We start from the raw sequence: 13,645 nt of genomic DNA on the forward strand, positions 1-13,645 counted from the left end.
TGAGCCTTTGAATTGCGATAATGGCGATTTTGCAATTTGCGAAGCAATATTGCAGATCACAATATCGCATTATACCTTTTCGCTTTTCTTACCCTCCCTTGCATTTTTGTGAGATGCGAGATGCGAGCCGCTCATTTATTGTCTCAAAACATAGCTACTTGTCAGGTTTTTCTATGTAAAGACCCATTTTAATAAGTGAAAAACCTAAACATTTGTTAGTAATGTATTGAAGGAGTGGGTCTGGGTCTTGATCGCATTTTGCAATATCAACCGATGATAGGTTTGTGGTGTTCTTTTGAATGCTTCGAAATGCGATGTGATAAATGTTATGATGCCATTGTAATCTCACATTTCACTTGTTTTGAGGTAACCTTTTAAGGTGGGCTCTTCATAAGTAATGATATGCGATGCAAGACTTGGTTTTGAAAAGAAAAGCTTTAAGACCTAGTTTATGTCAAAAATATGACTGTTTCGAGGTATAAAGCATAGAGTCCTCTTTTAATCGTTTTTTACTAGATTTGGTGGGTTAGAAAGGTTTTTTTATGATGCTTAATCATGCGATATGTGGGAAGGCAAGCATTTAGTAGTTCTTTTGAAAAGGGGGTTTGATTGATATCTTGCTTTATTCCAAAAATAAAAGAAATGCCTAAATGCTAAGTTTATTTTTGGAGGGATTTTTTAAAGGGTCCCCATTTATTAATGTAATATTAACTACTACTATTAATAAATGGGAGGTTGTTGAATAGCACAACAATTGGAGATTCACTTGGAAGAACCAGCTATCTCTTAGAGTTTTTTGAAATTTATAAAACTTCCAAAATAAATATAGTTTTTGAAAATAAAAATAAAAATTACATGGAATATAAGGTAAGTAACACTGCTCATTAATAATAAAACAACATCTACTTAACTATCATCCTTTTGATTATTATTTTCTCATAAGAAAGTTACTTTGTCTACATCAGTCATTACTTGGTTTTAAAAATAAAAACAAGGAGACTCTCCTTAGATAAGGTTTTAATATACTCAGTTGTCATAGGTAGAGCCTTTGCTGCCAACATGCGTTCATAGCCTCGACATGGTTACCTGTTAACCAACAATGGTTCAGTATCCCACCTAGATCAGGATGCAATTTTAAAAATAAGCTCATTTGTATACTTATTGCTTTCTTTATTTTCTAAAGTAATTCATTCTTCCTTCAAATTTTCATCTTTTATCTCTTAAAGGACAATATCTTGGTTTGGTGACCAAAATTGACCATGCCATTCACTTGATTTGTAACTTAACTCAACAAGCTGGCTCTTGATGAGACCCCTTGTCTTTTGATTAATATAATCTTAATCCATTACTCTGTTTTGATATGCAGTATTGGTAACGTCAGTTAGTTATAATCTTACGATCATGGTAAGTTGGCTCTTCATGAGACCACTTATCCTTTAAGTTTAAGTATATTTTAGAATTATGCTCCAAAAACGAAAGTTTATTAGGTGGGGAGAATCATTGGCTCCTTAAGAGCTTCCAGATGAAAATTGTAGAGTTTTAAAGATGATTTTTTGTATAGAGACTTCGCTTTGTTATTGATACTTTTCTTGACTGATGTAAAAGAAAGATTTCTTTCTAAAGCTAAGCTTCATCAAAGATCAGATAATTTTGGCAGAAAATAGTTAGTTTTGGAGCAATAGAACTTAACTATATAGTTCATATGTGAAGATTACTTTCATAACAATATTTACTTACATAAGCGAAAAGCCAAAATTAAAAAGAGACTATCCTTTGTAAAGCCAAAATTAAATGTTTTTCAACTCGTATTATTATTTCTAAAAAAATTAAACTAAAGGCAATATTATACAGTGAACAGAATAGATCATCTTCTATGGAAAGCATTTCTTTAAAATCTACCCATTAACAAGTAGAGATTTTCTCTTACTTGATAAATATTGTAATAGAAAAGTTGATGGGCCTATTTTTTCCACAATCTGAAATGGGCCAAGCCACATTTGTTGGAACTTGTTATGCTTACCTTTCTCTTCGTGGGCTTTATCCCATTTCAATACTAGGTCCTTGAGTTGAAACAATTTTGAACTTACAGAATTTGAATCAAACGAGGCTTTGAATAACTATTGATGATGTGCGTGATCCTGGCATTTTCTCTTTCCTATACAAGCTTAAGGATTTGTAACTGTCTAACTTACATAGATGAGGAAGGAGTTTCTTCAATGAATTGAACTAAGGCTAAAGAAGGAATATCTAAATTTGTTGATAAGACGACTTCTTTCCCATAGACCAAATTAAAAGGATAAGTGCCAATGGAGGCTTTCTGACTTATTCGATCTACCCATAGAGAAAACATTAAAGACTTATGCTAGTTCTTCTGGCTTTGGTCAATAGTTCATTTAATAATCCTGATGATATTCTTGTTTGTGGATTCAGCTAACCCTTTTCCTTGCGGATAATAATTAGCAGAGTAGTTAAGATTAAAACCTCTTTTAAGAGAAAATTCTGTCATAATATTTCCTGAAAAATAATATGCATTCTCAAACATCAAGGAAGATGGCAAGCCAAATCTAGTAATGGTAAATTGATCTATGAATTCAATAATGTTTTCAGAATTGGCTACCTTGAGGGGAATTGCTTCCACCCATTTGGTGAAATAATCAGTGGCTATAAGGATATATCTATGTTGCTTAGAAGAATGAGGAACGATCTCACCTATTATGTCTAATCTCCATTTCTCGAATGGTTGGTCAATGTTGACTGAATGTAATGGTAATGCAAGTTTCCTTTGTCTTCCAACAACTGTCTGACAAATTTTACATTTCCTTACATAACTGTGTGCATCTTTAAATAATGTTGGCCAGTAATAGATGACATGCAGGATTTTATGTGTTGTAGTATCTCCTCCAAAGTGACCACCAGCTGGTCCATTATGAAGTCCCTACAACACCTTCCCTGCCTCATATTTTTCAAGACATCTAAGTAAAATAAAATCATAATTTATTCTAAATAGCACATCATTGACAATTTGATATTGTCTAGCTTTTAATCTCAAGGCCCTTTTCTTTGTGTAATTTAATTGGGTTGGGGTATATCCATTTCTCAAGTAAAGTATGATATCAACATATCTTGACTCAGTGTTGTTAAGTCTTACCTCGTAAACTTCTACATCGTCACATGAATGTTGTAATGCTGATAGATTTGATTTTCCTGCCAACATCCTACATAAACCTTGACCTTTTACAATTTTTGTTGGTTTGATTTTGATGTCATATTATTGCAGAGTTGTAACCCAATTTTCTCTCTTCTCACCTATATCCCTTTGTATTAATAGATTTCTTACTACTGAGAATTGTACTATTACTTTGGTGTGGGTTTTGAGGAGAAAAGGTTTGAAGTGTTTTATTCATTTGAAAATAGCAAAGCCTTGTGTTTCAACGTCTTAGTAATTCAATTCAGCGCCCTGCAAATTGGAGCTAAAGAAAGAGATTGAGGCTTCATCTTTTTCTTGATTTACTTTTGTCAATATGGCTTCATATGATTTCTCTGAAGTGAATGTATGTAAAATGAAGTGATTTGAAAAATTCGGCATTGCTAAAGATGGGGCGTTTATGATTGCTTGTTCTATCAAGCTAAAAGCTTCATGTTCTGAGTGTCCCCATTTAAACAGAGAAATTTTCTTTATCATGGATTGAAGAGGTAAAACAATTATTGAGAGGTTAGGGACAAATCTTTTAACATAATTTATTTGACCTAGGAAAGATTGCATTGATTTTTTGTTATGCGGTAAAGGTATTTCAGAGATTTCTCTAATTCTGTCAAGGTCAATATGAATCCCTGCTTTGGAAACAATGAATCTAGGGAGCTTTCCTTCACTTAATGTGAAAAAATACTTCTTGGGATTAAGAGAAATTCCATACCTTTGGCAACATTCAAAGATTTGCTTTAAATCCCTTAAATGATTACTGCTCTTTCTGGAATATACAATTATATCATCTAAGTAGATTACTACTTATTTGTTACTAAACATTTTAAGGCTATGTCCATGGCTCTCTAGAAAGTGGAACCAACATTAATCAGTCCAAATGGGATTTTTTGATAAGCATAAGTGTCCCATTTTGTCCTGAATGTATTTTTCAGCTAGTCATCTAGATGTACTAAGATCTCATTATGATCTGAGAATCCATCCGAGAAAGACATTAGTTCTGAGCCTGCAACTGATTGCAATATCTGTTCCATAGGGGGTAATGGGAAATTGTCCTTTTGGCAAGCTTTATTGAGGTTGCGGAAGTCTATACATATCTGAATATTTCCATTCTTTTTTCTGACTGGGACAAGATTGGAGACCCACTAGGAATTTCTGTCAGGAAAAATAATCTTGGCTTTCAGCAATTTATTAAATTCAGATTTAATCTGACTTTCTAAATTAGGATGGATCTTCCTTAATTTCTGCTGAATAGGTATTTCATCAGATTTCATGGGAATAGTATGTTGAATAATAGAGGTGTCATATGTCTTAAGATCTTCATAGTTCCACGTGAAGACATTCTTGTACCTCTTTAAGGAAACTATAAATGCTGATTTTTCGTTTGACATAAATCCAAGGCCTAGATTAATATTCTGAGGCTTTACATTAGTCCCAAGATTAGTCAATTCAAACATCAGAGTTGAACTCTAAAGTTTTGAATTGGTAGATTGTTTAAATCTATCTTTGAGGTCATATAAATCTTCCAACTTAACTACAGATTTTGGTATAGCGTTATTGACTATTTCTTGTTTAAGTTGGTTATCATGATGGTCTTCATCAACTATCTGGTCATCATAAGAGCCTTCTGAAGTCAAAAAGCTTATGATATCTGGATTGTTATTAAAGACTCTCCAGTTGGTGATATTATTGGGAATAGAAGGCCTAAAAATTAATTCAATGGAAAATCGATTAGGGCTATAATCCTCTGGTGGAATAAGCTTAGAAGTGGCATTAGCTAGAAGATCGGTGCTAGCATTTTGGAGTCTAGGAATATGGGAAATATTAAACGTTGTAAAGTGAAAGGTCAGGTCTTGGACTAATGACTGATAGTGTTTCAAATGTCCTCACAAATAGTGTATAGTATTTCTCACCTATTTTATTACAATTTCTGAATATCCAAATACTTGGAGGTCTTTGATATTAAGGCCAATTGCCTTATACAAACCTTGAACTAGTGCTTCATATTTAGCAGTATTGTTTGTGAAATCAAATTCAAGTCTACATGCTAACATAGTATTTTCCCCCTCTGGGCTAACTAATATGCATCCTGCTCCTGCTCCATCATTGGATTTAGATCCATCAAAAAATAATTTCCAAAATAAAGATCTAACTATAGGTTTATCTACAAAGTTTACACATTTAGAAGTGTCTGTTTGGGAAAAATTTCGACTTGAGATACAACAGAGTTTTCTAAGAAAGGTGAAGTGTGAGCATTGAAATTCCCTAGAAATGATTCTATTGAGTAGTTTCCGATGATATTGTTACTATACGCGACTGGTTCATTTTCTCCTTCTAGCTCTGTTACTATGTACTTTTGATGTTTCTCGTGATCAACCCTTATTTGATTTGGCTTGCCATTATAGGGAAGCCACATGTGAGACCAGTCAGTTGCAAAATAACCATGAAGTTTTTTTGACCAGTCTCTACTAAGGATTAAGCCATAGAATTCAGGAATATCATTTACAAGTATGTTAATGACTTGAAAAACTTTAGGATTTTATGAAATTCTAATGGGTTACTTGGTTAAGTTCCCCAATAACTTCAACTTGAGATCGATCTAACTGTACTATATGTACAACAAATTTCTGAGGCTGAACATTCATATTTGCACAAATTGTTCTAGGTAAGATGTTAGATGAAATTCTTGAACGAACTAAACAGTTGTGTAAATTCTTATTAAAGACTTCCAAAGTAAGGAGAAATGGAGGAGTATGAGATTTAAATCTTCCTCCAATTAGAGAGATATTGGTTGGATCAATCTTGTTTAAAGAGGTGCTAGGGGGTCTTCCCATTTCTTGGGTGGCTTGTGAGATCACGACAGTGGGAAGAGGTGTAGTAGGTACTGCTTTGAGTTCTTTAAGGAGTAGCTTATACTAATGTTTCAATTTTCTAAGCTCATGAAAGGTGATGTTTGCCCTAGTTTTCTTCATATCATCAATAATATTATATTCCATTTCATTAGAAACTATCAGATTTTTAGGTGAAGGTGAATAATCCAATTGAGTAGGAGTAGTTTGAATGGATTTTGGTGAAGATTTCTTACCTGTTGTTTTGTCCCTGGGAGGTGGAATTGAAGCCTTCTTCTTTGAATTTTTTTGTGACAAATCAACAGGGTTTTTACTTCGGGTAGCGACAGGCAATGATTCTTGAGTTTCCTCATTGGGAAGGATAAAATCCCACATTCCTTGTAACTCTGCCACTTCTTCATCGTCTGTTTTTTCTTTCTTTGTTGAAACTTCATCCTCCTCTACATCTAATTCAACATTTGATATAGCATTTGGAGGTTTAGGATCAACAGGGGAATTCCTTTTAAATGTTATAAAATATTTCTTAGGGGAAGTCTCTACTAGTTTTTTTTTGATATCAACCATTTCAATAGACATGGCCTTGAGGACTTTCTGTAACCCTTCAAGATGAAAAGGATCTTTTGGTGGTTTCTTCTTGGATTCATCCCTAAAAGTCAGTTTCTTAGATTTTCGTTCTTCTAATTCATTTTTCTTTTCTACAGCTAGAATACGTTTTTCCACAGTTATTGCCTCTTTCATATTTTCTGCTAAAGTTGGTTTGGCAACTCTATCAACGAAGATATCTATGTTTGAAGGTAGAGCAGAAATATACGCTCATTTTGGACCTCATCGTTGGGCTTAAACGTTGTTGGTATCTTATTCAATAATTTGTTGAAGCGAGAGTTGAAGTCCTTAATGGGTTCTTTCGGTTCGTCTTTCAAATTAGAGAGATCATTGATTACGGTAGTTGTGGATCTATCATCCCAAAATTTAGTTAAAATTTGCTCTTAGAAAGCATCCCAACTATTAATAGAACCTAATGGTAATGAACAATACCATGATCTTGCTGCTCCCTGTAAAGTATATGGAAATAATCTTACAACTGCGTCTTCTTCCACTACTTCATTCAAGTTAATGGACAACATGAAATTGTTTATATGTTCCTCAGCTAGTAGGCCATTATCAGGATTGAATTTTGGTAACCATTTCTCTGGATGAGATGGAAATTGATGTAAAGGCCCAACTGTCCTAAAAGCGCCTGGGTTTTTCCATCTCCTTGGAGGATTCTGTGCCATTGCTGGTATGTGAGTAGGAGAAGGTGTAGAAGTGGTTGAAGGTGATTGGGTAGAGGAAGATGTAGTTCCTGTACCTATGTGAATCACAACCTCGAGTGGCGAGGTGGATGATTGATCTTGTGATGGTATAGACAAAATGAATGAAGATGAAGATTGTGTCAATGCAAGAAACTCACTGTGAGATTTGGATGGTGTTTTCTTAGCTTTCTTATGGCTTGGCAGAGGGAATTCGAATAGAGTGATTCCAAACATTTCACTTTGTGCTCTAGTTAACCATTGAGATGGGGTAAACTGACATGTAACATTATCTTGGGATAACTCAGATTATTCTTGAGATAATTAAATCCCCTGTAATTTATGAATCAAAGATTGGAGTTCAGGGGCTTCAGTAGAGGAAGAATGATCTAGCTTGTTTGGGATTTGAGCAGTGGGTTCTGTAATTTTCTTTGCAACTTCTCGCCTAGGATTACGGGATTTGGAATGCTTTCAAGAAGTTGGAGGTGATGGTGAGGGAGTTTTACTCTTAGAATGGCTTGTTGGTTTGGATTTACTTTACATTCATAGTTTGGCCCTCCTTCTAGCGCCAAAATGTTGAAGCCTCGAAAATCGTTACTTCAACACGGGCAAAAACCACCCGGTCCAGACCTTGGTTAGTATATCCTTTTCCATTTGGAGTAGTGGCTCCAACTAGGGATAATGGGACCAGTTTCATATATTTTATGATTGTGCTGATGGGGTGATATGTGATATTTTGGAGTAATGTTTAAGCTAAAAGTAATCTATTCTAAACTAATAATCACATGCATTTTATCCTAATTTAAACACTATCTAATTATGACTATACCCGGGAATAAATTTAAGTATGCGATCTACAATAATGTCTAAAACCAATTGGTAATAAAGATCATTCAATTGCAATGAGAAATGAAATCATTTAACAATAATAATTTTTTATAAAAAGTTAGATAAAATGATTGTGAAATATATATTGCATAAGGAATTATTCATGTATTCAGCATAAAATATAGGCCATCATCATACAGAAGTGCAATAATGCTAACCAAGATTCAAACTTTCACACATAAACAACTTGAAGAGAAATTATTGTTTGATACATAAGTAAGAATAATTATGAGATAAAAATACCATTTATAATACGTCCTACTCATACACTTCAGTAATATTGATCTACTTTCAATCCATCCAACACCATCTAAGAGTACAAAAGTGCAATTTCAGTAGAATATGCAAGATAAAATATAAATAAATATTGTTCCATTAATTTCACTAGAACTTTCTCAAAGAAACAAAAGTGAATATTTTGAAGATTGTTTGTGATAAAATTTCTGGACCCCTCTCTAAATGCATGAGAGGGGTTTAAATACTAAACTATAAAACTAAAAATATATTACTACAAAAATAGTTGAGGAGGTTTAAACGACCTTCCTCAAATTATGCAAAATAAAACCAAAATAGAAACGAGCCTGGTGACCAACTATTCTACGTTTCATCCTTTAGATCGCAAATGTCCATCATGGGCTTGAGCTCTGTTGGTTGGCTGATTTCAGCTTTCAACTACCCAGTGAACATGACATTGGTCACTACTGGCACCATTTTCTCCGTAGAAGTGGTTAGGCATAGCGGGATCATCCACTGGCTGTGAAGTTTCACTAAATGTCTCCAATATGCTTCCCAGTTCAACCTGGTCATTTGCCTAATTTCTTCTTCTTTTTCTTTTGTTTCCTATCTCCATAGTAGTTCAAGTTGTTTTACATTACGAAGAAAACCTAGAATGGATTCTGCCACAAGTTTGGCGCTATGTAAATTTTCATTAATATTCTTGATAACATTGTTTGCTGCTACTGTTGCCTCTGTTGTTGCATTTTCTTCCTCTCTAAGCTGAGAATCTCAGTTTACAAATAAGATTTCTTTGTGTGACTCCTCCAGTTTAGGCAAGTCGGCTTTTCTCCCATCTTCTGAATTCTGCTAAGTGATGAAATCAAAGACTTTTTTCAAGATTTCATCATATTCAAGTCTCATTTCCATGACTTGACTTGTCAATTTGTCGCTTGTTTCGCAATAATAATTCCATTGCGAAATCTTCTGGCATAATAGTTCTTTTTGGTGCATCAGCTGGGAGTTAAGGCTGAGTGCTTTAGTAATAAATTGATCAATTTTTGGATCATCTTTATGTAGATCAACTATTCCTTGTATTTGCACTTCCTTCTCTACAAAGCTGGTTTGATGTTTTATTTGCATCTGCTCGAACTCTTCTTGTATATTAGCTAACTGTATCTCTACCTGCTGGTCAGATTTTTCTTGTTGTAATTGTTGTTCAAGCGAAAAACATTTATCTTCTTTTTCTTTAAGCAACATTTTTCACCTTTGTTGCTTTGTTGATGGTCGATGTAGCATAGGCGCTTGCAAACTGTGGCAGTCTAGTAAGGTTGGCAGACGGTTCGATGGGTGAGCCTTTCCAGACAACATCCATTGGTTCATTATCAAGGGTAGTAACAGTTGTAGAATCCAATTTCCTTTTCTTCCTTTGTCTTTTAACAACAACTTTGTGTTGTGGGCTATAAAACACATCTAGAGGGGGAATCTCCTCAATTCTCAAAACTATTTCAGAGGTGGGAGTAACAGGGATGTGCTCTACCTCTTGAGTATTTACAGTCTCCTCTGCTGTAATTTCTTGAGTTTTTTTCTGTTGTGGAGTTTGCAACTTTGTCATTTGTTCCTCTATATTGAGCATTTTATTAAAGTTGTCCCATTCTTCCTCTAAATTGATCACCAAGGGTTTTATTGGCTGTGTGGAGGTGGAATGGATCTTAGCCTGTTTGCTAGCTGAAGTTTTCTCAACTGTCTTTTATGTAGATTGGGTTGTATCATTTTCCGACTCCCTACTTCTGCTTTTCCCATTTTGTGATGAATTCTCTGATTCCCCGGTAGATTTCTCTTGGGATTTTGCTCCAGAATCAGTTTTAGAATTTCCTTTGGAATCTCCTTCTAGGCTTACACTAGGAGTAGGCTCTCTTATTGGTTCAATCAATAATTGGTCCAATGGGACCTTTGTTAGCCTCCTTTCTCTGTACTCATAAAAGGTTTCAAGATCTTCATGGTCAAGAAGTAATTGTGCCATATGCTTCACCTCCATGAAGGTGTTTTTCTGCAAAAAGATGTCATCAAATCCACCTTCCTCATTACTTGATACTTTTCTTTTCACCATGGTGGTAAAGTATTTGACAGTGCCGAATCGGTCATATTGCCTTCCATGGAATTTAGGTAATTTCAGAGATAACATAACCTCTACTTCTTTAAATGCATGGCCCAGGTCATGCAATGCAAATGCTCCACACTTTAAAGGGAATGTAGGCCAAATGGCTTTTTTTGCTTCCTTTAATGTTTTTCTCATCGCTCACTCACTAGCTGTCTGATAGGTTATCTCTCTAGCCATCAATTTGTATGGAACATAGTATGGGAGGACATAGGTGGAGGTAATGCTGCCAAATACCTTGATATACGTAGATGCCTCCTCCCCAAACCATGTGGCCACTGGGAAGACATCTACCTCTGCTTCTTTGGAAAACATGGGGGCATCCCTATTATAAAGCCTTTTATGGATACAGAGCATAACTCCATGATATTTTGAAAAAATGTGGTTGAAAGTGAGATTCCCACATGTTTTTATGGTATATATGAATGGGAAGTGGATTTTGGATAGTCTATTTCCATCCCATGACAGGAAATTTCGAACTAAAACAAATTGCATCCATTACATAGGTGCTCATAAAAAATGAAGGGTAAACCCTCGAGGCAACACTTATTTTCCTTCTATACTCCAATATTATTTTTGCTAAATTATCAGACAAAATTTGTGCCCAATACGTTATCATTGCATTTACAATTGCATCTATTAATGGCAACCATTCTAGGGACAATTTAGTATTATCAGGTTTTCCAAATAGTCTACATAGCATGGCCGCTGCAAAGCTATGAGGGGGACAAATAGACGCAGTAGAGCACATACTATTCTTGTCTTTCTTGATTTTGCCCTCATTACCAAGTGCAGGTGCAATCTACTGGGTCCTTGTTTTCTTTGGCAAACTTCTCGACGAATTTCTTGTTGTAGATGACTTGTGGCTCTGGTAGGTGTTACATGAGTTGTAGGTTATTTGTTGTAAAAGATCCCATAACCTCTTGATGAGTAGCCTTTGTTTCCAGAATCCTTGGTTACTTTTCCTCCAGTATATTATACATGGCCTGCCACGTAGTGCTTCCTCCCTCTCTACTGCATGTAGTATCCATAAATAGAGGAGTAATTTCTGACTTCTCAGAGACAATTGCCCTACCTTTGTTCACCATAGTTCCCAACGATTTTCTCTATGGATTTTCCCTGAAAGTGAAGAACAACAACTATCAGATACACAATCATGACAATGAACGTGAAATGAAATAATGTGGATAACTTGTAAAGGTGATAAAAGGAGTTTTATTCGAACGCACATAAGAGGATACCTTATCACGTTAAATGGATTTTCACACATAAATGCAGTTAACTCTTACTAAATTCCCACTAATGCTTCATTATCCCTTAGCTTTAATGCTTATAAATGTATGCATCGTAAATTGGGAAGAAAGCTTCTAAGGTGGCGAGCCTTTGAATTGCGATAATGGCGATTTTACAATTTGCGATGTGAGCTAAAGGAAACATGCGAGATGTGAGCCATTAGTTTATTGTCTCAAAACATAACTGTCTTTTTAGTAGATTGAGCTGTATCTTTTTCCAACTCCCTACTTTTGCTTTTCCCATTTTGTGATGACTTATCTAATTCCCTGGTAGATTTCTCTTAGGATTCTGCTCCAGAATTAGTTTTAGAATTTCCTTTGGAATCTCCTTCTAGACTTACACTGGGAGTAGACTCCCTTATTGGTTCAATCAATAATTGGTCTAATGCGACCATTGTTAGCCTACTTTATCTGTACTCGTAGAAGGTTTCAATATCTTCATGGTCAAAAAGTCATTGTGCCATATGCTTCACCTCTGTGAAGGTGTTTTTTCTGCAAAAAGACATCATCAGATCCATATTCCTCATTACTGAATACTTTCATTTTCACCATGGTGGTAAAGTCTTTGACAGTGCCGAATGGGTCATATTGCCTTCCAGGGAATTTAGGTAATTGTAGAGATAACATAATCTCTGCTTCTTTAAATGCATGGCCTAGGTCATGCAATGCAAATGCTCCACACTGTAAAGGGAATGTAGGCCAAATGGCCTTTTTTGCTTCCTTTAATGTTTTGCTCATCCCTCCCTCACTAGCTGTTTGATAGGCTATCTCTCTAGCCATCAATTTGTCTGGAACATAGTATGGGAGGACATGGGGGGAGGTAATGATGCCAAATACCCTGATATATGTAAATGTCTCCTCCCCAAACCATCTAGCCACTAGGAGGATATCTACCTCGACTTCTTTGGAAAACCTGGGGGCATCTCGGTTATAAAGCCTTTTGTGGATAGGGAGAATAACTCCATGACAAATTTTGAAAAAATGTGGTTGAAAGTGAGATTCCCACATGCTTCTATGGTATATGTGAATGGGAAGTGGATTTTGGATAGTCCACTTCCATCCTATGACAAGAAATTTTGAACTAAAACAAATTGCATCCATTACATAGGCGCTCATAAAAAATGGAGGGTAAACCCTTGAAGCAACACTTATTTTCCTTCTATACCCCATTATTGTTTTTGCTAAATTCTAAGACAAAATTTGTGCCTATATCATTATAGTTGTGTTTACAACTGCGTCTATTAATGGCGGCCATTTTTGGGAGAATTTAGTAATATCGGGTTTACCAAATAGTCTACATAGCATGGCCACTACAAAGCTATGAAGGGGACATATAGACGCAATAGAGTACACATCGTTCTTGTCTTTCTTGATTTTTCCCTCATTATTTGACCAGGTCCAGGTTTAGTCTGCTGGGTCCTCGTTTTCGTTGGCAAACTTCTCGATGAACTTCTTGTTGTAGATGACTTGTAGCTCTGGTAGGTGGTACATGAGCAGCAATTTATCCGATGTAAAAGATCCCATAACCTCTTGACCTGTAGCCTTTGTTTCCATAATCGTTGGCTGATCTTCCTCTAGTATATTAGAGATGGCCTCCCACGTAGAGGTTCCTCCCTCTCTACTGCATGTAGTATCATTAAATAGAGGAGTCATTTCTGACTTCTGAGAGACAACTGCCTTGACTTTCTTCACCATAGCTCCCAGTGATTTGCTTTGTGGATTTTCCTTGAAAGTGAAGAACAACAACTATTGGATAC

General features: G+C 35.5%; 1 pseudogene; it reads left to right on the forward strand.

Moving 5' to 3' along the window:
• Positions 1–6,889, forward strand: part of LOC149193357 (K(+) efflux antiporter 5-like) — a 189,147-nt pseudogene extending 182,258 nt beyond the window's left edge.
• The last annotated feature ends 6,756 nt before the right edge of the window (positions 6,890–13,645 follow it).

The sequence above is a fragment of the Pinus tabuliformis genome, chromosome 2_2, assembly GCF_031772625.1.
Source record: "Pinus tabuliformis cultivar Carrire ecotype Pingquan chromosome 2_2, CPIR1, whole genome shotgun sequence".
Taxonomy (NCBI): domain Eukaryota; kingdom Viridiplantae; phylum Streptophyta; class Pinopsida; order Pinales; family Pinaceae; genus Pinus; species Pinus tabuliformis.